General features: G+C 47.7%; 1 long non-coding RNA gene across 1 annotated transcript; it reads left to right on the top strand.

Annotated features, from left to right (window-relative positions):
- Positions 1-9,851: 9,851 nt before the first annotated feature.
- Positions 9,852-22,126, top strand: LOC144454956 (uncharacterized). The gene is made up of 3 exons (XR_013483502.1): positions 9,852-9,979; positions 16,225-16,426; positions 21,844-22,126. It is a non-coding gene; the product is annotated as an uncharacterized LOC144454956 (long non-coding RNA).
- The last annotated feature ends 1,170 nt before the right edge of the window (positions 22,127-23,296 follow it).

Here is a 23,296-nt window from a genome sequence, read left to right as displayed (position 1 = left end):
CTTTGTTTCTTAAGCTGGCAAATAAGCTGACCCCCATATTGCTGAACTGTTTATCTGTTTCGCATAGTGTTCAGAGTAGTCAATTGGGGAATACCTGGTAAGGATTTCAAACTGTGATCTTTTTCCAGATTTCACGCTATGTCTGGGGGCTCAGAGCTAGAGAAGAGAGTTATTGACTTGATTATCTACCAGGGTTCCCCCCTACCCCTATCACCTAGTCTAGCTCCTTCTCTAAAAGGCAAGGAAATGGTACCCCACTACTTATGTGGTCTGCAAGTAACTCAAGCTCCTTCTCTGTTGATTCTAACCCCAACTCCTGGAAGCCCATGGCCATATTGATGGGGCATCCTGGTCACCTAAGGGCACAAACAGGCACACTTATGTGGTATCAGGGTCCCTCAGACGTGATGGCTTATGTTCTCTGCCCTAAGGACCAGACGCATTTCTGTATGGAAGCAAAGGGGGCTTTGTCCCCCTTCTAAGTGTTCTAATATCCTTTCTATGCTGTGTGACTAAGTAAACTGTTGAATGACTTATGAGTGCCTCCAATATTGAACCTAAACTCCCAAGGTGTGGGCCTGAGTCAGGCCCACCTATTATGCCAGGGCAGGGAGAGAACATTCACCAGGATTTCTCTGGACAAGTGAGTCTTGGCAAAGCAGAAGCTGTGTCCAGCTAGCTGGCTAGGCTGGCACTGAGTGGGCATCTGCCCTATTTTGGTTTTGAAAGGAAAACCATTCCTCTGGAGAGAAAGGGGGGTAGCAAGAAAGTAGCTCTCCAAAGGGAGTAGTTTGCCCACAAAAACTGTGTGTCTTGGGATGGGGGCAGTAGTGAGGGGAGCAAGGTGACTGACGGGCCTGCCTGTCTGCTCAGCTCAGTGTTCAAAACCTCTGAATGTTAGATATACCATGGCAACAACAATAGGTGGGTGTGTTTTGTGTGTATGTGTGTGTGTGTGTGTGTGTGTGTGTGTGTGTGTGTACAACAATGTGAAAATAATAGAAATTGACTGCTGCCAAATTATAATGACCAAGCTTGACTCCACAGAAGAGGTATGAGAAGGCCCTCCTCTTCTGCCCTTCTCTGTAGAGGGGGAGATTTTAGAGGGCCGAACACCACTCGTAATATTAGATCTTTGGGGCGTATGGGTTAGTTTTCCTGAATTCTTCTTTTTCCCCTCTTATTCAGTCTTTGTTATAAAATATGGCTCTCTGGGAAGGAAACTAGGAGGGATATGCTGGGAAATGTAGGTCATGTAAAAACCAAAGTGATCAATAAAATTTTATTTTTAAAAAATGAAAGGAGCTGAAAGCTTAGATAGTGAGGCTGGTGCATGGAACCCCATGCTAGAACAGGGCTGAAAGAACTTGGGAGTAGGAGCTGGGATGAAATACTCGCATCCTGGCAGGAGCCCCTGGAGCTTGGCCCCAGGGTGCAGCGCTAAAATGCAGGGTGTGGACAGCCTATCTACTCCAGCAGGATGTTTTTCATTCTTTCATTTTTCCTTCCTTCCTTCCCCCTTTTTCCTCTTCTGAATCATACCCTTACCTGTGGGTGCTGTGCCCAAAGCAGTGTAAATTTTGATGGCAGAAACCTAGCTAGATAGCTGGGAGTTTATAGGCCAGATTTCTTTGTTAAGGATCATGCCTTAAACCCAAGTCATTCTGGCTGTTTTTGTTGGTTTGTTTTGGATTTTTTTTTTCATCAGGCAATGGGGTTGACTGGCCTGCCCAGGGTCACATGGCTAGTAAGTGTCCACTCAGGTCCTCCTGACTCCAGAGCCAGCGCTCTATCCACTGCACCACCTAGCTGCCCCCATTCTGGCTTTCATTGACTGGCTAGCAATAGGTCCTTGACCAAGCCTCCTTGGTGGTCATTTTTTGGGCCCTGATTGGCTCAGAGAGAATATAAATGGCAGTTGTTTCTGTTTGGCCAGAAACCCTTAGGATCTTCCCCTCCCAGATTGTTTTTTTTTTTTTGACTAGGTGAAAGAGGTCACTTTCTGTCTCATTTCTATTCTTTTTTTTTTTGTTGGTTGGGCAATGGGGGTTAAGTGACTTGCCCAGGGTCACACAGCTAGTAAGTGTTATGTGTCTGAGGCCAGATTTGAACTCAGGTCCTCCTGAATCCAGGGCCAGTGCTCTATCCACTACGCCACCTAGCTGCCACCTAGCTGCCCTCTCATCTCATTTCTTACCTAGCCTTAATCACCAAATGGGTGTTGCCTCAGACAAACTGAGACCTGTTAAAGACCTTAGTTTAGAAAAGCCAAGGTTTCCCCCTGCATCCCAGGCCATCTCTAGTCATCCTGATCTCTATCTGGCCACTGGACCCAGAGGACTCTGGAGGACAGTGAGGCTGGTGACTCTGCCTAGCCCTGCCTCACTTAAGTCCAATTCACTTACGTGTCACGGCGTCACCTCCTTGATTCCATGGTCCTCTTTGAGAATGAAGGACAAACAATTCCAGCACAGGGCTGTGAGTGAGCTCAGCCAGGGGGCTCCTTCCCCTGGCCCATCCTCCTCTGTTCCCTCACCCCGAGGCAGCCTGATCAGGAGCAGTCGGTGTCTGGCTTCTGTCCTCCAGGAGGCTGGATCCCAGGGCCTCCCCACTCTCCACTGAATTTGGCCTTAAAAGTTTTGTTTGTCCCTTGCTTGAGAAAGTGGCGTTCGCCTGGCCTGGGTAAGAGAACGGTCACTTATGGCTTGGATGTCACTGTCGATGGAGGAAGAAGAATCCATCAGGATTTCAGCTTCAGTCCTGACAACCACAGGAAAATTTCCTTCTCTCCTCTTCTCTTCCTAAGAATTAATCTGGCTAACCAGCTCCACCTGGTACCAGAGCACAGCTCAGCGACCCTGGCAGGACCCGGGTACCCTCTTCTCACCCTCCTTATCTGACTAAGGATTCCTAGCAAAAGACAACAGGAACCTCTGAGGAAGGCTGTCATATAAAGCGAGGTGCCTGAGTGTGTTTTTAAACCTTGACTTGTTTTTTGTTGTTTTTCAGCCACGTCCAGCTCTTCATGACCCCGTTTGGGGTTTTCTCGGCAGAGATACTGGAGTGGTTGGCCATTTCCTTCTCCAGCTCATTTTCTAGATGAGGAAACTGAGGCAAACAGGGTGAAGTGACTTGCCCAGGGTCACACAGCCAGTAAGTGTCGGAGGCCATATTTGACCTCAGGAAGATGAGTCTTCCTGACTCCAGGCCCAGCATTCTGTCTGCTGTGCCACCTCGGCTTGGTTGGGGCCTGATAAGAAACTGTCCAGTGATAAACAAGGAGGCATTAGCATCTTTTATGAGATTTAGGTAAAGATTTTGTATAAACTGCGTTTGGGGAGCAGGGATAGTTTTTAATTTTGTTACTCAATGGTAAATTTTTTTTTTTTCATCTCTCTATTTTATCCAGGCTAGAAGTGCTGGGGCTATTCAGGTCACACTCAGATCAGCAGGAAAGTTTGGACCTCCTCCCACGGATCTGGGCTAGGTGCTCTCTGCCACTGTGTTGGTGCCAGACTCAATGCAGTCACCTGATTGGCTTAGCCCACCACAGTTCAGAACCCCTGTGCTCTGGTAGTCCACCAACCTCAGCCTTCCCAGTAGCAGGGCCTGCACCATGCCTGGCCATTACAAACATTTTATCCTCAAATCTTGTCCCTTTGGCTTCCCAGTGCCTCCTACATGAAACCAGATTGAGAGCTAACCCACCCCCTCTGACAGGGAAGAGACTGGTCCAAACTCTATATGATTATTGACTGACCATTGTCTACTTAGCGTCCATTCTCTGGGAAGAAGGAAGGTAACATGGCCCAACAGAAAGAGCCAGAAGACATGGGTTCAAATCTCAATGTTGCTTCTTTCTGCCTGTGTGGCTTTGTGCATGTGGGTTAACCTTCCTGGGCCTGAGTTTCCTTGGCTGAAGAAGAAGGGGATGGGCCTGAACGGCCTCAGTTCCCTTCCAGCCCAAGAGCTAGGGTTCTAAGACGCCGAGACCTTCTGAGATGAGATCCCTAAAGATGGCGTCCGTATCCCTGGGGAGGTGGCCGTCTCTAAATGAGGAGGTTCAGCTCCCTTCCTGCCCAACCCGGACTAGGAAGAGTCAGCAAAGGTGACTATGGCCCCAAGTGGAAACTAAAATCCTAGGACCAGAGGGCCAGAGCTGGTGGGGACCCGAGGAGTAGTCTACTCCAACTTCCTCGTTGGACAGAAGTGGGAACTGAGGCCCACAGAGATTAAGTGACTTGCCCAAGGTCACGCAGGCAGGGAGTGAAGAGCTGGGATCGGGACTGCAAATTTACCACGTTTTCCACCCTGTGCCTGAGAACCTCTGGGGAAAGACAAGATGCTACCATCCTCCTCACCCCATCTCCACATACCTGACTCTAAAACAATGCTCTTCCGGCAGAGGTAATTCCCATGGAGGAGGAAGCAGCAATCACCTTTGAGTTTTGCCTCAGGAAAAAGAAAGGAGAGGCCAAAGGTGTGTGAGCACCAGGTAACATCACAAAGAATAAAATTGACTGTGTTTTGACAGACAAGGAAGGACTCATCACAGACGTGGGAGTTGACCCTGAGTCAGCTCTCTGTGCACAATCAGACCGTCAGCTTGTCAGAGGTAAGAGCAGAATTTATAACAAACAAGAAGAAAGAATAATACTGAGAAAAAGATATTGCATACGATTAAGGAAAGAATTAACCCTGAATTATTTTAACATGCTATTGAAAATACAAAATGGGAAATGGACAATAGAAATGACATCCGACATTCACCGAAATAATTCACCCAGAAGTTAAATCAATGTAAGTTAAATGGTAAAAGAGGAAAACCAAAAGAGCCCAGGATGCAAATATTTGACTTGCTGAATTGAGGGAGGTGGATGGCGATGGCAACACTGGGTTAGAATATAAACTTGTCGGTAAAATCTTACCAGGGGGCATGACAGATCAGTGTTGTCTCATAAAGCAGAGAGACATAGAGGGTAATGTCAGTCTAAAGAAAGCTTGGCAAACTATCCCGTTAAGTAAAGTAATTTTTTTTTAGGCAGTTGGGGTTAAGTGACTTGCCCAGGGTCACACAGCTAGTAAGTGTCAAGTAAGGAAAAGTAATCTTAAGGGTATTCAAGAATGAAACTGGAAAGAGGACCACAATCAGAAAAAAAATGGAAAAGATCTGCAAAAATCATTACAACAAACTGCTTTTTCCAGGAAAACTTGGACTCTAAATTATGGCCCCTGAGATACTTACAGAGGGAGCAGAAATAGCATTAAAGAGAACAAAGCTGGGAAAAACATCTACGGGGGTCAAATACAGAGAGAGGAGATTCATGCTTGAGGTGTGAGAGATATGAAGGCACAGGGGAACTGATCTACAAAGTATCTAAGAAAGAAAGACACCAAAGGGGCGGGAGAAAAATCTCTGACCTTATTAATTAATTTATAAATTAATTTTTAAAAGTTCACCAAGAAAACATACAACTACCAACCTCTATGCCTACTCTCCCATCTATACAAAATCTTTGTGAAGGTCATCCATACATGAAATGAGGGCATCCATGACGAGGCTATAAGTAGAGAACAAGCAGATTTTGCAAACAATATTGACCAATGGACCATATCTTTATTATTTCACAATTGACTGAAAGATATGAATATGAGTTCTTATTGTACCTCAGGGAATGGCAAACCACGCCAGCATCTTTGCCAAGAAAATCCCAAATAGGGTCACAAAGAGTTGGACATGACTGATGACATCACGACATGACATCATGCCTACTGTGTGTTAATGACCAAAAAGCATTCACCTCTGCAGAATCTAAGATCATTCTAAGGTCCCCGGAAGGTGAAACAGAAGAAGTCTGTTCAGTGACCATCTGGTCATAAACATCCATCAGAGCAAAAAACAGGGGGATGAATGCCAGTCAACTGGCCAGTGAGCTTTTATGAAATGCTTCATTTATTTACTTATCTGTCTATTTATGTGTCACTTACTACTTGCCTAAAATGTTTGCCACTATGGTAGATGAGATAACGGCAGCTAGTTGGTGTAGGAGGTAGGGCACTGGACCTGGAATCAGGAAGATTCATCTTTGTGAGTTCAAATCTAGCCTCAGACACACTCACTAGCTGTGGAATCCTGAGCAAGTCACTTAACCGCTTGCCTCAGTTTCTTCATCTGTATAATGGGCTGGAGAAGGAAATGGCAAACCACTCCAGCGCCTTTGCCAAGGAAATCCCAAAAGGGGTCGTGAAGAGTCCAACACAGCTGAAACAACTCAGCAACAGCAACAGAGGAGATACAGTGGAGCATCTGAGTCCAAAGAGGGATTCCCTATGGATGGTGAAGGCTTCCAAATGTTCCTTTTGGTGCATAAGCTTCAAGATAGCGTGGAGCCTTCTGGAAGGTATCTGTAATCCATCAAGGGAGTGTGATCCATCCATCCACCAGGGAAACACCAAGTGGACGAGGCAGCTATGTTACCCAGATTTCAATGTGCCTCTGAACGGTCACCCGGAGCTTGTCTCAGACGATGTATGTCTGGGACAGGCAGGACAGATGAACAATGAGGTGGGCCCAGATGTGGAAAGGAAGAGGAGGAGAGCAGACTGGATGAACTTTGGGAAATTGCAACGATATTTTACTGACCTCAAATTTCCTATAATAGCAAAGGCCCATTTTTTTCAATACAAATACATTGCCGGTGTCGCTGTATGGTGGTGAAACACGGGGCATCATTGCTTCTGAAGACCTCAAACTAAGTGACTATGCATATTGATTATAGTGGGGGGGATAGATGAGAAATGGAGAAAACGAATGCTCGTTAACAGAAAAAAAAAGTCTAGAAAAATAAACTAAAGATGAGCCTCATGAAGAGGGTAATGGAAAAGCAGATGGTGTGTATGAAGCATATAATTAACTGGGAACTCCCATGAAGAATACGAAAGGGATTGTATTGGAAGAAAGAAGGGTTGGTCATGGGGCAAGAGTGAAGGACAACAGGTGGACGGCCAGTGGGCTCCCCAGACACCCTGGGAATGTTGGGAGAGATAGAGGAAAGCCTTCGGTGTATTGGGGAGACTCGTTAAGGTGAGATTTTGGATGGCCGTGAGCAAGAGTCACCCGGGATGGACAGAATAGGATGTGTTGTTGGGTAGAACCTCTAAATTGATGAAATCATGATCCACGTGAATGTTTGCCATCATTTGTCTTTGAGCTTCCTCTTGAGCTATCTAGCTAATGGGTTCACCTTGGGTTCCCGTTGGCTGGGGAGACGTGGCCTGAAAAAGTCTTTTGATCACACCTCTCTGAGTCTTGGAAGTTGGAGTATGAACCGAGGGACTGAGGGGATTGCTTCTAACCTCACTCTTTGCAGGATCGTAGCCCTGGAGTAGGGAGGGCCCTTAGGGGCTGCTTTATCCAACTCCACAATTGGGGAAACTGAGGTTCAAGGATCATCGATCTGGAACCTCAGAGGCCATTTCATCCAGTCTCTTCATTTTACATTTGAGGGAATTGAGGCCCAGAGATGTTCAATGACTTGCCCAAGGTCGTATGACTAATAAGTGGCAGAGTCAGGATTTGAACCCAAGTCCTCTGACTCCTAACCCAGCCCTCTTCCCACTGCACCACAATCCCTCCTCTTTATTTTTACTTTTATTTTTTGCCTTTTTGGTGAGGCAATAGGGGTTAAGTGACCTGCCCAGGGTCACACAGTTAGGAAGTTTCATGTGTCTGAGGGCAGATTTGAACTCAGGTCCTCCTGATTCCAAGGCTGGAGCTCTATCCACTGTGCCACCTAGCTGCCCCATCTCTGCTCTTTATTGGCCGTGGGCATAGAAATGGTTCTCTCAATTTGTCTGTGTTCTGACCGCTTTCTTCCTCATTTTTGAACAACTTATGATATTTCCCCTGTGAAATCAAATCCTGATGGATTCTACTGTTTTACTACTGTTTTAACCCAGAGCATGGTTGAAGCAGCTAGGTGGCTCAGTGGCTAGAGCTCCAGGCCTGCAGTCAGGAAGACCTGAGTTCAAATCTGGCCTTAGACACTTCCTAGCTGTGTGACCCTGGGCAAGTCACTTCACCCTGTTTGCCTCAGTTTCCTCATCTGCAGAATGAGCCGGAGAAGGAAATGGCCAACCACTCCAGTATCTTTGCCAAGAAGACCCCAAATGGGGTCACGAAGAGTCGGACATAACTGGACAACAGCAAAGAGTCGAGGGCAGCTCCTCAGCTAAGCTCTGTGGCAGGATAGCCAACCCAAAGGAGGCTGGGGAAAGAGGCAGAGATTTCTAAGAATGAAATGCTAGAGGGGCAGGCACCAGGAGATCCAGGGTGTGTTCCTGTAACCAGGGGCACTGTCGTTTGTTTGTGTTGCAAATGTATTCTGGATACAATAGGTATGACAATCACTTCTCCCTTCCTTGTTGCACAAGTGTGGTTAGGATGAATGAAACTTAATATTTATGTTGTGTCCAGGCACCAGACAGACAGCCAGGGACTGAATAGGAGGAGAAGAGTGGGCCGGAGGGACGGTTGGGCACTGGTAGGAGACCGGGCGGGGCTTCCAGCCATCCCAAGCTGCTCCCTGCACGAAAGCCCACTGTCCAAGCATCCCTCTATTTAATGTAAATCAGGGAATGCCACCATCTCCAAAGAAACACAGCCGAAAGTGGCCCAATGGTGGCGGGAAGACAGATGGTCAGTGTCGGAGGGTGCCGGAGGGGAGCTGCAAAGACTCCTGTGCATGAGGTTGAGGAAAAGGCGTCCTAGAACTGACAGAATGGAAGCCCCTTGAGGTTTCATTTTCTCTTTGCCTGGCCCTTGGCTGGCATCTGATAAATGGATTGTTGAGCACAGATCCAGAGCTGGAAGGGACCTCAACCTTTTCATTTTACAGAGAAGGAAACTGAGTCCGCAGCAAAGGTAGTAAGTGTCAGGGGTAGAATTCGAGAGATCCCAGATGATGGTCTATTGGCACTCTGTGTGCATGTGTGCACAGTGTTCAGGCTTACTTCAGAATGTCAAGGATGTGTATAAGGAATGTGCACATGCCTCAGAATGACTATGCCTTCCACCGGTAGACATAGCAGCTCCTTTTAGATCAAAATGAGAGGAATGAGAAAGCATTTTGCAAACCCCCAAGCCTGATATAAGTGCTAACATTGCCAGTCTTTGTGAGTTTGTTAGCCTGAAAAAATCCACCACTTGGTAGCCAACCTTCTAGTCGTAAGACCGTAGACTGCAAGACCTACTGTCAGAAAGATCTGAGTTCAAATGCAGCCTCAGATATTTACTAGCTATGTGACCCTGGGCAAGTCACTTAACCCTAATTGCCTAAAAATTAAATAAATAATTAGAAAAAAAGAAATAAAGACGGGTTAATTGCTTGCCTCCACACCATTTGGGGAAGATGGGAGCAGAGGCTCGTCTATGCTTTCATAACCCTTTGGATATCTTTGGAGACTGATATGATATAATTGTAAGTTATTGTTAGAAAACATTAACTCTCACTCTGCAGATGGCCCAGATTTGAGTTCTAGGGTTGTCTGGTGCACACAGGGGCTAATTAGGGCCCCATCTCCTCCAGCTGCCTCAGACATACACTCTACCAAAAAATGTCACTTCCCAATTTGCATAGATTTTTTTTTTTTTAGTGCATCATGAAGAATCCCACTGCAGGCCAAGAAGGAGCAGAGAGAGAACTCCTGTGGAGGGAGACTGCTGCCCTTGTCTGGTGCCTCCTCTTTGCTTCCTCTACTTTCATCTTGAGTCAGTGAAATTAGGACAGACCCTAACCACATTTCATTAGTGCTTGAGATTGCAGATTCTGAGTAACTGAGATCTTTATCAGTTCCTAGAAAGGACTTCACTTTGTTCCAGCTCGGTTGGGCAGAACCGCCCAAGGCTCCAGGCTCAGGGCTGAGAGAGAAGGGCCTAGGAGGGGCCTCCATGGAGTTCAGATGGCCCAGGAGGGAGGAGGTGAGATTGCATTTTCCATGAAGTAAGGAAAGAATTAATCAGCATGCAAATTAGCTTGAAAGAAATTAACCCAGCCTTAGATGAGTGAGTGCAAAAGTGGCTTTTTTAAAAAAAATATTCAAGTTTAAAACACACCCTGTGACTTTTAGGCCAGTAGAGGCCAGAAAGGCATACCTGCCTTTCCCTGGGCTGGGGACCCTTGGGCTCTGGAGCTCAGGAGTGCCCTGCTCTGCCTAACTCTGGGCTCTCCCGGCATCAGTCAGAGGGGTCAGAGGGGGGTCAGGTGGGCAGAGACTGGGAGGAGGGATCTGTTGGATTACAGGACCTAACATCCCCTCCATCTCTAGGTCTGTGATTCTGTGAACCCCACCCCTTATCCCCAGCAGAGGAAGGGCTAAATAAGTCTCTCTCTCTCTCTCTCTCTCTCTCTCTCTCTCTCTCTCTCTCTCTCTCTCTCTCTCTCTCACACACACACACACACACACACACACACACACACAGCTCCCAATTTATCACCCTGACTTTTGCCCCAATGGCTTCTAGGAGTCAGGCAAAGAGGCTGCCCTGGGCTGAATGAAGCTCACCTCCTCAGAAATGTGACCCTGCTGTGGCAGTGCTGAGTGCCCAGGCTGGCATCTGGGCATTTGTCAGATTGCAGCTTGGATTTGTACTCACTCAGAGAACTTCTAGGATGGCCCACTCAGCCTGAGGGTCCAATCCTCAAGTTAGCTGCAAATTATTATTCCTACCCTTCCCCTCCCCTTTCTTTGAAGAGAAGGCTGGGGAAAGCTTAGCTGCCTACTAGACTAGGAATTTGTTCATTGTATGTGGAGACCAAAACTTCTCATTGAGAACACATCTCTAATTTAAAAAAAAAAATGGAAATCAGTAGGTATTAGCATTCCCCACCATTTCCCATAATACACCTGTTCCACAAAACAGGGAACACATTGAGAAGTGTCGACATTAGCTGGGTAATGTCTGACGGGTGGCTGAAGACTGTAGTAACCCAGGGAAATCCTGAGCTGACTTTGAACCCGCCAAAATACTACTCGTGGGCTCCATAGATATTGAACACTGGGCCTGGAGTCATGAAGACCTGGGTTTGAATCCAGCCTCAAATGCTTACTAGCTGTGTGACCCCGGGCAAGCCACTTAACTTCTGCCTGCCTCAGTTTCTCTAACTATAAAATGAGGATAATAATGGCACCTACCTATAGGGTTGTTGTGAGTATTGAATAAACATGTAAAGAGCTTTGCAAACCTCAAAGTGGTATATAGAAACGTTAGCTATAATTATTATTGCTAGGCTGTAAGCTATTTCTTCTTGTTCGGTCATTTCTGTCTTATCTGACTCTACATGACCCCATTGGGGGTTTTCTTGGCAGAGATACTGGAATATTTGCCATTGTCTTCTCCAGTTCATTTGACAGATGAGGAAACTGAGACAAACAGGGTCAAGTGATTTGCCCAGGGTCATACAGCTCGTGTCTGAGGCTGGATTTGAACTCAGGTCCTCCTGACTTCAGGGCTAGCATTCTATCTACTGCGCCACCCAGCTGCTTCCATAACCTACTCAGTGCTGTCTTGTTCTTACTCTCTGTACATGGTAGATACCGAAGTAATATCTGTTGAATGAATGAATGAATGAATGAATGAACGAATGAACGAATGAACGAATGAATGAATGAACTCTAGGCTCACCAGAAAAACAATAGAGTGTCTCTTTAATAGTGTCCTGTATCTTTTGGGGGAGCACCAGATATAATCTCTGGTCTCTACATTAAGACAGCAAAGTATTGTGTGCTTTCAGAAAGGCAAGTACAGAGTAGTGGGCTTGGAGTCAGGAGATCTGGGTCTGAGTGCCACGTATGTGACTGTGGGCAAGTTCTTGAACATCACTGAGCCTCACGTTTCTTTATTTGTAAAATAGGAATAATAGTCCTTGCTTTCCCTCCTTCACAGGGTTATCCTAAGGAAAGTATTTTGCAAACTTCAAAATGCCATATTAACATGCTGTTATTATTATTATTATTATTTTTAAAAGAGTGTATTTAGGAAATTATTTAAAGTTTTAGAAACGTCCAATATGTTTCAGTCTTTCAATGGATTTGTTCATTCATCCATGTGGGTAGACCCTCCGCTGATGCAGATAGCAACCCTTCCATCCTGTGTGTCTTGGTTTATATCTTTATTTTGTTTTCTTATCTTTCCGTTAAGCTCTATACTGGACCTACCCTTGGAACTTAAGGACTTTCTGGGGTTTCCTTGCTGTTTTGGGGTACCAGGGCAGCACAAGGGCTCTCCATTGGCTCTATCTCACTCTGGGGCAGCCTTGAGTTTGACCACTGTCTCTCTCTTTCTCTCCAGATTAGACAGGAGGATGGTGGCCCTCAGTCACCGCCAAGTTCCGTTCTGTGTCTGTCATTCAGGGCCCTTTTGGCTCGTCACCAGGCTGGCTGCCTACAGGAAGGATTGACCTTCTTCAGCCATGGCAGCCGCAGCCAGGAGCTGCTCACACGCAGGAAATCATGGGTCCTTGAAGTACTTGGAGTAAGAAAGACCTGAGTTCAAATCCCGACTCACATTTACGAAGCAGGTGACCCTGGGCAGTCCTTTAAACGCTGCGGGTCTCAGGTTCCTTAGTCTGGGGTATGTCATAGCGCTTACTGTCCAGGCTTGTTATGAGGCTCAGATGAGATCATATATGGGTCACCCCATCCCCCGGTCTGTTGGTTTGGGACTCTCTCCTGACTGGTGAGACGACCCTGCCCTGCAGGATGGAGCTGGCAGAGAACAGAGAGCCCAGCTTTCTCCCGCCCCTTCGGGACTCACCGCGGCTGAGTCACTTCGGGGAATTCTGGCATCCAGCTTGGAGAGAGACCCCTCTTCGGCTGGCCGAAGGGAGACCTGGGTGGTAGGAGAGGAGTGGGGGGAGGGCTCTGTCGTGTCCTCATCCCCAGTGGCTGCTGCAGTGCCTTTGGGACATTTCCCATAGGGTCAGAGGCAGAACTCTCTCTCTTTGCTGGGCTCAGTTATCTCACTGGCGACGGGGGAGCTCCTTCCCTGATGCAGACTCTCCCGTGTATACCTTGTCTGACTTCGGTTTTGCTTCTGATTGGGATAAATGGATTTTCTTATGTGCGTTCATTGTGGATTTGATAGCAAAGAAGTCAAGCCTTGAATATAGAGCTTTTAATATAAAACACGGGGGGGGGTCCTCCTTCAGGTCCTATTCAATTGCCAAGAAAGAGATTAAAGAGAGACCCCCACTGAACAGTGAACACGGAGCCAGATTTCTCTGGCTGGAGCTGGGCTGCCTCGACAGCCCAGAAGTCACAGGTCTTCTCCAGCGGAGGCTGGCAGCAATATTCTGGCCATGGGGAAATCATAATTCTGTCTTTCTTTCTTTCCCTAGAAAATAGAGATAATGATTATTCCCACCACCCTAATTTGCTAGGCCATTTTTAGGATTCTAAGAATATGTCTGTAAAGCATTTTGGAAGTGCTCAAATGAAAGAGGCAGCTTTGATTTGGTCCAGAATCAATGTTTTTGGATTCTTTGCAAAGCACTCTGGGGTCTGGGGTGAACTGAGAGGAGAAAGCAACTTTTTAACTCACCTCTGAACTTAGGAAATGCAGGCTATGTCAGGTTAATTCAATTCAGTTCAACTGGACAAACATTAATTAAATTTCTCGTGGCATAATGGACTCTGAAGGGAAATAGAGAGTTTGAGAAGTGGAAATGAAGGTGTGCATTTTAGATATGGGGAACCATCTATGCAAAAGCATGGAGGCTGGAGATGAGATGTCACATGGGAAGAACAGTCAGCAGGCAAGTCTGTCTGTATAGAGTTTTGGTGTGTAAATACCCACCCACGTGAGCCATGAGATGCCCCTCCACCCTTTAGCTACCATATGGAGAGAGTGGGCATACTTAAAGAGCAGGCTCCCAACCGAGCATGCTCGGACCAGACCCATCCCATGATAAGGGGCTCCGGCAGTCCCCCCTCTCAGGCAGAGCTGCTGCTGGCTGCCTTCCTGGGCCGGTCACCTTGGGGCAGCCCCCTAGGCCAAGAGAGTTCTCTTTAAGCAAATGGCCTCCGGCAATGGCATTTACATAAAATGCCCAGGGGCCAGTCAGTTCTTCATTCTCTTTCCCCAGGAAACTGGGGGGTAGGGGCAGGTGGAGACACCCCAGCTGCTCCTGCCCAGGGAACATGATGTGCGGAGAACAGCTGGACAGAGAGGGCAGGATGGGGAGTGACAGAACCCGAATGCGGAAGCCATATGAAATATCAGATCAGATCCTCTGGATTCAGACTGATAAGGGAGGCAGGCCAGACCGGGAGGGTATGAAATGCTGGGCTAAGGATTGAATCGGCAAGGCCCCAGGTAGCAGCCTGGAAGAGCTTGGAGGGGAGTGACTGGACAAAATCTAGGTTTTAGGAAGATGAGTTTGGCAGCTGCTGGAGAATGGACCAGAGAGTGGAAGCAGGCCTGAGAGGTGACAATGTGCCCAGGGGCAGAAAATCTGAGATCCTCCTCCTGCCTTACTGGGACCTTAGAAGCCAGCCTCTTCCACTCAGGAATTCCTTCCACTGCCTCCCAGATGCCTGATAAATCAACTGCTTGTAAACTCCTTGTGATGGGGCACAGCCTGGGTAAAGGCCTGGCGGGGGGATTATGGAGTGCCGAATTCAGGGAAGAGAAAATAGAACAGTTTGGCTGGAATAGAGAATCAGCAACTCATTGGACATATTGGGGAAAGTACAAAGGAGACTTTCCCAAAGCCCGCTTCGGAGAAGGCCATTCATTGAGTCTAAGACACAGGCCCCGCCTTAACAGAATGTGTATGTATGTACATATGCATTTATGCACGCATACATGTATATATTTACATGTGAACATGTGTGTTTATGTGTGTATGTGTATGTGTATGTATATGTATATGTATATGTACATGTACATGTATGCAGCTAGGTGTCACAGTAGATGGAGCACTGGCCCTGGAGTCAGGAGGACCTGACTTCAAATCCAGCCTCAGACACCTATCCTCTGTGTGACCCTAGGCAAGTCACTGAACTCTGTCTTCCTCAGTTTCCTCATCTGTACAATGAGCTGGAGAAGGCAATGACAAACCGCTTCGGTATCTCTGCCCAGAAAACCCCAGATGGTGCTGTGGAGAGTCAGATACCAACTAACCGAACAACAACAATAACAAAATCACACACACACACACACACACACACACACACACACACACACACGCAGATACAGAGACACTCTGTAGGTAGATGTAGATATAGATAGACTGATGGAATGCATATATAATATATAAACTATAGGTGACATCTACACACATATCCGCACATACACAATATGCCTTCATACGTATAATGGCAGATGTATACTCACACTTCTAACCATACCTCCCCACTACCTTGGGCCTCTCTAATTGGAAAGCGCAGCCTTGAATTCTAAACCTCCATTCAAGGAGAGCTTGCCTCAGAAATCTCCCGTCTCCCCAGCTGCACTGCTTTGAGGTTGCTCTGCCTGACCTCCCCATCCAGGTACCTTCTCCTGCCCTCCCCACTCCCTTTTTTGGCTTCCTCTTCTATTTTGTCTCCATCCATTAGATTGGAAGCTCTCTGAGGGTAGGGATCTTCTTTTCTCTTATTTATATCCTCAGCGCTTAGCTCAATGCCTAGCACATAGTAGGTGCTTAATAAATGTTTATGAACAATATCTACATCCACATCTGTACCTACATCTCTCTATCTTTCCATCTGTCTGTCTCTCTGCCTGCCTCCCTATCTATCCGTCTATCTATCTGTCCATCTGCCCATCTGTCTATCTGTCTGTCTGCCTGCTTGCCTGTCTGTCTATCTACCCATCTATCTATTTATCTGTCCATCTACCTACCTATCTGTCGGTCTGTCTGTCTGTCCATCCATCTGTCTATCTGTCAGTTTGTCTGCCCATCTGTCTGTTCGTCTGTCCATCAATCCATTCATCTATCTATGTGTCCATCTATCTGTCTCTCTGTTCGTCCATCCATCCATCTGTCTGCCCATCTGCCTGTCTGGGACAGATAAGAAACTTGGCTTGCCCTTGAACAGGAGCAGGAGAACAGACTGTTTTGCCTTTGGGAATCTGCAATGTTCTTTTTAGGACCTTGGACTTCTCCCTGAAAGGAAAGCCTTTCATTTTAATAGTCATATTCTATCCACTTCACTCCCCAGCCCATGGAGAGGTCATGCAATCTGCTGTCTCTGAAGAATAGAAGCTGAGCTTCACCCACAGGACAGTGGAGAGGCCCTCGAGGAATGACTAAGGAGGAGTGGATGGACGGAGCAGCTTCCTCCAGATCTCTGTGCGGCTCTTTCCTGGTCTTTTCACCTGGAGCTCCCCTCTGCCGCTGTGGCCCCTTCTGTCCTCCCATTGGTGAGTGGCTCTCCAGAACTCCCTGAGTGGTATCCTGCAGCCCCCTCCCCGCTGTCCTCCTGGCTTTGGCCTTGGCCACCGTTCCCAGCTGGGTACTGCCCTCTGCTGCCCTCTCTCCGGCAGAGGCTGCCCAAGCACTTCTTGGGGATCAAGGGTGGCATTCCTGGGTCACCCAGCCACTGGTCCAGGTGGCTTTTGGGGGTCCTTTTCACACTGTTTCGATTCATTGAGAGAGTGAGGGGCTTGGCAGGAAAGCCGAACTCCAACAGAGATTCAGGCCTCTTCACCTTCCTTGAAGACCCCTATTAGACGCATTTTGACTTAGAAAATCACATAGAAACATTGTCCATGTTCTGTCGTATTTTTATTTCTTTTGTTACGTATTCCCAATGACATTTCCTCCTGGTTCAGGCTGCCCTGGGAGTGTTTGGCTCACAGGCCAGCCATTGGACACCTCTGGCTTGAATGACCTGTAAGACCTCTTCCAGGTCGAAGTACGGGACGCCCAGAAACGATGATGATTCTAAATTCTGTTGTGTTTGTCCTGGCATTGTGGAAAGATCGTTGAGCGGGGTGGAGGGACTTGAGCCTGAGGCTGCCTCCATCACTAGCCTCCTGGGCCTTGGCCACCTTCTCTCAAGTATTAGTCTGACTGGATTATCTCTAAGGCTCCTCCCAGATCTAACAATCTAGGATTTATCACTATCATTAACAACAATAATAATCATATAGCATCTGCTATGTGCCAGGCACTGTGCTAGGCAGTTCACAATTAACTCGTCTGAGCCTTACAACAACCCTGGGAGGGAGGCGCAGTGATCATCCCCATTTTATAGATGAGGAAACTGAGGCAAACAGAGGTTCAGTGACTTGCCCAGAGTCACACAGAGGCCAAATTCGAACTCAGGTCTTCCTGACTCTATGCCTGGCACTCAATCTGCTGCCTCTCTCCATTATTAGATAGTCAGTCAGTAAAAGTGGTCCAAGTGACTTTTTCTTCCCCTTGGCAAAGGGAGGGAATTAAGGCGCCATGGCACAGTGGGAAGGCTGCTGAGTTTGCAGTCACAGGACTTGAGTTCGAATCTTGATTCTGCCTTTTAATATCTGTGTGATCTTGGGCAAGTTGTTTCCCCATTTGGGGCCTCAGTTTCCCAATCTGTACAGGGAGAAGGCAACCCAGATGACCTCAAAGGCTTTTTCCGGGCTCTGAGTATCTGACCTCTATCTAGTCCAGGGGTGGGGAGGCCACATGTGGCCCTCTAGGTCCTCAAGTGTGGCCCTTTGACTGTGTCTGGTTTGGATATCGCATCATCTCATTTGGTCCCCCAGGAGCCCTTCCAGGGAGGTGCTGTCATTATCTCCATTTTACAGCAGAGGAAACTGAAGGAAACTTTAGAGAAAAGGCAGCAGTAAAGTGAATTGCCCAAGGTCACCCAGCTAGGAAGTGTCTGAGACTGGACTCGAACCCAGGTCTTCTAGACTCCAGGCCCATCCCTGCAGGGGTGGGGAGCCCGCGGCTTCAAAGCCTTTTATGAAGTTTGGACTCCGCCCAAGGGCTGCACTTGAGGACCTAGAGGGCCACACGTGGCCTCCAGGGTGGAGGTTCCCCCGCCCCGATCTAGGCCGATGTGAAGAAATAAAAGGTCTCTCCGTCACTCCAGCGTCCCCTCCAGCCCTCGTGAGTAGCTTTAATTAGCCCGGTATAAATTCTGTATTTATGTCTCCGTTCCTGGTGCTCTCGGATGATTTCCCGGGTGTCTCCTGCATTGATTTAGCTTTCCTGGAACTGCAGGGACAGAGCTCAGTGCCAGGGAGCGCCCAAGGCGTGTGGTGGCTGTGGACTGCAAGGACTCTGGAAGCGGCGGTGTGGTGTCCGGGGAAGGACACAGCCTTCCGGAGGTCAGCAAGCACCTGCTATGCAGCGGGCACTGTGCTACGTGCCTGGGGACCTAGGAGCTCTCCAATGGAATCCACTGAACAAAGGGTGTCGAGGGCCCAAAGAGCCCAAGCTCCCAGGTGTCTGTAGGAGGTTCCCTGCCCTCATAAAGCTTACAGTCTTGGGAGTAGGATATGACATGCGTGCTGACAGCTGTCACGCACAAAGACTCTAAACCTCAGTCACCTCATCTGTACAATGGGGACGACATTGCTTGCTTGCATTCCCTACCTCATAGGGGTGCTGTGAATGTCAAAGGAGACCATGTGTGCAGAGAGGGTGCCCCTCCCTTCCTGCCCCCCTTTTTCTGCACTGCTGCCCCTTCCTTGCCCCTAGAGTGAGGACGCTTTGGGCCACAGGGAGACTGAGAGGAGCTTGTAGCAGGGGGAGGCGAGGGAAGGCGGCAGGAGGGGGGCATCCTGGTGTGAAGGTCTCAAGGCCGGGGAGATACTGGGGTGTCAGGCTGCAGCCGCTGTGGGGATCCGGCTCCGGCCCTTGGCTTCCTTCAAGGCTCAGCTGAGATCCCACCTTCTACAAGAGACCTTTCCTGATCCCCCACAATGCTAGTGCCTCCCTTCTGAGAGACGGTCTTTGATTTATCCTGTGTAGATCTTGTTTGTACACAGTTGTTTGCATATTGTCTTTCCATTAGACTGTGAGCTCCTCAAGGATCTTCCTTCCTTCCTTCCTTTCCTCTTTCTTTTCTTTCTCCCTTCCTCCCTCCCTCCCCCCTCCCTCCCTTCCTTCCTCCCTCCCTCCCCCCCTCCTTCCCTTCCTTCCTTAGTGTTGTGCCTGGCACATAGCAGGTGCCTGATAAGGGCTCGTTGGCTATTGGTTGACTTCCAGTAACAGAACACCAGATGGGTAAGAGCCCTGGTCATGGGAGCTTCTTTCTTCTCCGGGCCCTGGACCAGAGTTCCTGAGTCCTCCCCTGGTGAGCAGCTCTCCTGGAAGCTGACCACATGTCCGTTGTGACTGTGCAGTCCCATCTACACTCCTCTCTGGCTCCAAGACGAACCAAACATACCAGGCTGAGTCTCTCCTAGAATGCCTGCATTCAGAGCGTCCCGAGTACTGCCTAGGAGGGGCTGTGAGCCCTCCTGCAGTCACAGGGAGGGTCTGCGGCCTTTTCTTGTGTTGCTTTTATCGATTCTTTGCCAAGACTAAAACGTGCTAGCCAGTGTCTAGACATGCTTGGCTGAGGGCCTCCAGAGGGCTCAGTGCAATACAGCCAGGTCAAGGCAGAAGGCAGGGAGTCTTCTAGGATGGGGCTTACGGACTGCTTCTGATTGGATAAACCTGCACTAACCACATTCCTAGACCTAGCGAGTCTGTATGGCTGCCCAGAGAAAGGCTGAGCCGGGGGATAGAAGGTCAAGTTCCTGTCTGAGGGCCATAGAAAGCTCGATAATCCCCCCAACACCTCTATGCAGTGGGGTGAGAGCTCCCAGTGCAGCTATGGATCTGTCAATTAATCATTCACTCAATCAGGAAGCACCTACTGTGTGCCAGTCATTGTGCTAGGCAATAAGGATGCAAAGACAAAGATAAGACAGAGAACTTACAGTCTGCTGACGGACACAGCATATAGTTTATAAGATATATGCCAAATAAAAGCAAGGTCATTTGGGGAGGGGGGAAGTTACTCTCAGTTGGAGATATAATTAGTATAGGCACTTGAGCTGAGCTTTGAAAGAGGCTAGGAATTCTACGGAAGGACTTTATTCCAGGCCTAGGGGAAAGGCAGGAAATGGGAGATGAAGTGTTAAGTGTGGGGAACCGCAAGGATTTCAAACAGGACCAGGGTAGTGGCTATCAGCGCCACCTGGTGGCTAAATTAACAACTCCCATTTATATATCGCTTCGAGTTTTACTAGGGTTAGTAATAATAATATACATTTACGTGGGTCTCTAAGGTATGCAAAATGCTTTACGTATGTTAGCTCATTCTAATCTTTAGTTTGCAAAGCACTTTCCTTGCAATTACTCTGAGCTAAATAATCCAAGCACCATTATCCTCACTTTACCAAAGAGACTGAGGCCCAGTGAGGTGACCTAACTTGGCCAAGGTCTCATAGTTACTGTGGAAAGCCATTAAAGCCAAGATCTGGACTCGTGTCTTCTGACCTGAGATTGGATGTTTGCTCCATTACGCCTCAGCACCAAAATTGTTGTCCTGGAAGCAGACGCTAATTGTTATGGAAATGTTCCAGGGACCTGTACTTTTTTTCTTCTCCTTCTTCAGTATCTGCTGACCTTTGATTTTCTGACTCCCCCCCCCCCCCGACAGGACCCCCTTCGTTGCCTGGCTGGAATGTTCCCATACTAATGTACATTTCCTGTAGGAGGAAGAGACAGCCCAGGGAATCAAGTTCAAGCTGAATTTAAAAAGAAAAGGGGGAAAAAACCCCAGCTCCCAATTAACAGTCAGCTAAGAGAGAAAATGACGTCTCCTCCCAGCAGCAAGTCAGGAATGACAGCTCTATCTGAAGATGAGCAGAGGGGCTGGAGGGCTCAGAAGTGATGGGTTTGTGAGGGAAGGAGGGAGCCAGCAGATGGCCAGAGACAACTGGGGAGAGAGAGTCAGGAATCATTCTCATCATCTGTCTGTAGAGTGAGCCTCATCCTGCTCTGGGGGTCCCCTGCCCCTCCGGTCCCCTCTGGAAGGGTGAAGAGAGATGGCAGAGCCAGGTTAGGAATGGAAGCCTGCAAAGGGTGCGCCTGGCTGGACCTCTGCTGCCCGCCTGTCTGCCTTCATCCCTTCTGACCTTAGCGTGAAAGGAACCTTGGTGTTTATGGTTGTGGTGTGGGTCTGACACAGACACACACACACACATGAATACACACGTATACATACATGCACACACACATCCAGAGTGGGGACAAAATGTCTTCAGCTTTTCAGGCTTTCTTCGGGATCTGAATGAAAGCCAGTGTGATTTCTTGAGGGTTACATAAGTTACCGGCCGTTATGACGCCTGATCAGGCTTGGGCCACCCCACAAATGGTGGAATGGAGTTAGGGGCCAGAGGATCCCACAACTGAAAGGCACCTGCTTGATGAATGAAGCCCCTTAGCAGACTCTCCAGCCAATGTTCATCTAACCTTCACTGGGATAATTCTAATAACAGAGAACTCACTACCTCATAAGGCAAGCAGGATACAGCAGGAAAAGCCACGGATCTGAAAGCAAGGGGCTTGTGGCACTAGCTGTATGACCTTGGGTAAGTCAAATGAAGGGTCATTTGACCTCTCATCTATAAAACGAGGAGGTTGGACCTTCAGAGTGCTGATCTCAGAGGCAGGAAGTCTTAGGTCTGAATGTATGATCCTGCCTGCCTCAGTTTTATCATTTGCAAAATAGTGATAATAATATATTGCCCCTAATTCCCAAGATAAAAGAACACGTGTGAAGTGCTTTCCAAACCTCCAAGGGCTTTAATTAATACTGGTTATCTAAAGAGACTTCTCTCTGTTCCAGATAGGCACCAAGTGGGGTGTTTGTTTTAAACAGTCGCCTGCGGAGGAGAGAAGGAGAGAGTGAGTGATCTGGGGGAACCGCTCCAAGAGGGGAGAAGACAAAGGCTTCAAAGAAAGCTCGGCTTCAGATCCAGGGCTCTCTCCCAGCCAGGAAAGGCTGATTTATCCATAGCTCAGCCTAAATCTGGATGTCAGCCCAAGGGAAAGAAACCACACCGGAAATGGAAGAAATGCTGGGGAGAGAGAATCGGGGAATAATCTTATAATTATAAATAAAAATAGAGGAGCTCAAAAAGATTTGTCACGATCACGTGGCGGCTGCCTCGCCCCACCTCCTGCTGATCTGGGGCTCCTCCGCCCTTAAAGTGATAAGTAAATGCTAGGTACCATTCCGTGTCATGCTTATTACCTCAGACTCTCCCCAGCAGGTTCACTTCTTAAAATACCTGAGGATTTAGGAAAGAGAGAGAGGTAGGCAGATGGATGGGTGAGTAGCTAGGAAGACAGAGGCAGACAAATAAAGAGATAAATACATAGAGAACTAGATAGATGGATGGATAGATAGATCAATAGATAGAGAGATGGTAGGTAGGTAGAGAGGTGGCTAGGTAGATAGAGATAGATAAATATAGAGATATAGATGGATGGATGGATAGATAGATGTTAGGTAGGTCGGCAGATAGATGGATAGGTAGATAGAGATAGATAAATGGATGGGTGTTAGGTAGATAGAGATAGACAAATAAATAGATAAATATAGAGATATGGATGGATGGAGGGAGGGAGGGATAGAGAGATAGATAATAGACAATCAAAAATCGGTAGATGTAAAAAAATGACTACACGAAGATGAATATATAGAAATAAGTAACAGGTAGATAGACAGAAATGGGTAAATAGATGAATGCACAAAAATATCTATTGCTTATCTCTAGTTTATCCTGCACACATTTTGTTTGTATATAGTTGTTTGCAAGACTTTGGACAAGCTATTCCAGGCCTCAGTTGTCTTATCCATAAAGTGGGGGGTTCACTTGAAGGTATCTGAGGTTCCTTCCAGTTCTGGCTCCTGCGGTCCTAACATGGGACCTCTCTTTTGGTAGGGAGATGGGAAACCAGGATGCTGAATGCGGTACATGTCTTTAGTCCAACTAAGACCCACAAAGCAGCTTTTGTTTTTGGAAACCCACCCAGTGAAGGGAGGAGTGTGAACGTCACTATCTCTGCCAGTATTGAAAAGGTGGTAAAGTCACTTGCCTCGGTCAGTCATTAAGGGTCACAGCTAGGATTTGAACCCAGGTTCCCTGTCTCTGAAACCAGGATTCTTTTCCCTTCATTCTGCCACCTTTTCCTGTATGGCTCAGAGTGGGTCCCATTAATAAGGAAGAAAGGTGGGGTGAGAAAGTGAAAGAAGGAAGAAGGAAGGGAAGGAAGGAGGGAGGAAGGGAAGGGAG

This window comes from Phascolarctos cinereus, unplaced genomic scaffold (assembly GCF_003287225.1).
Source record: "Phascolarctos cinereus isolate Bilbo 61053 unplaced genomic scaffold, phaCin_HiC Scaffold_1;HRSCAF=81, whole genome shotgun sequence".
Classification (NCBI taxonomy): domain Eukaryota; kingdom Metazoa; phylum Chordata; class Mammalia; order Diprotodontia; family Phascolarctidae; genus Phascolarctos; species Phascolarctos cinereus.
Note: the sequence above shows the minus strand (reverse complement) of the source record. Positions and strands in the feature narration are given on the sequence as shown.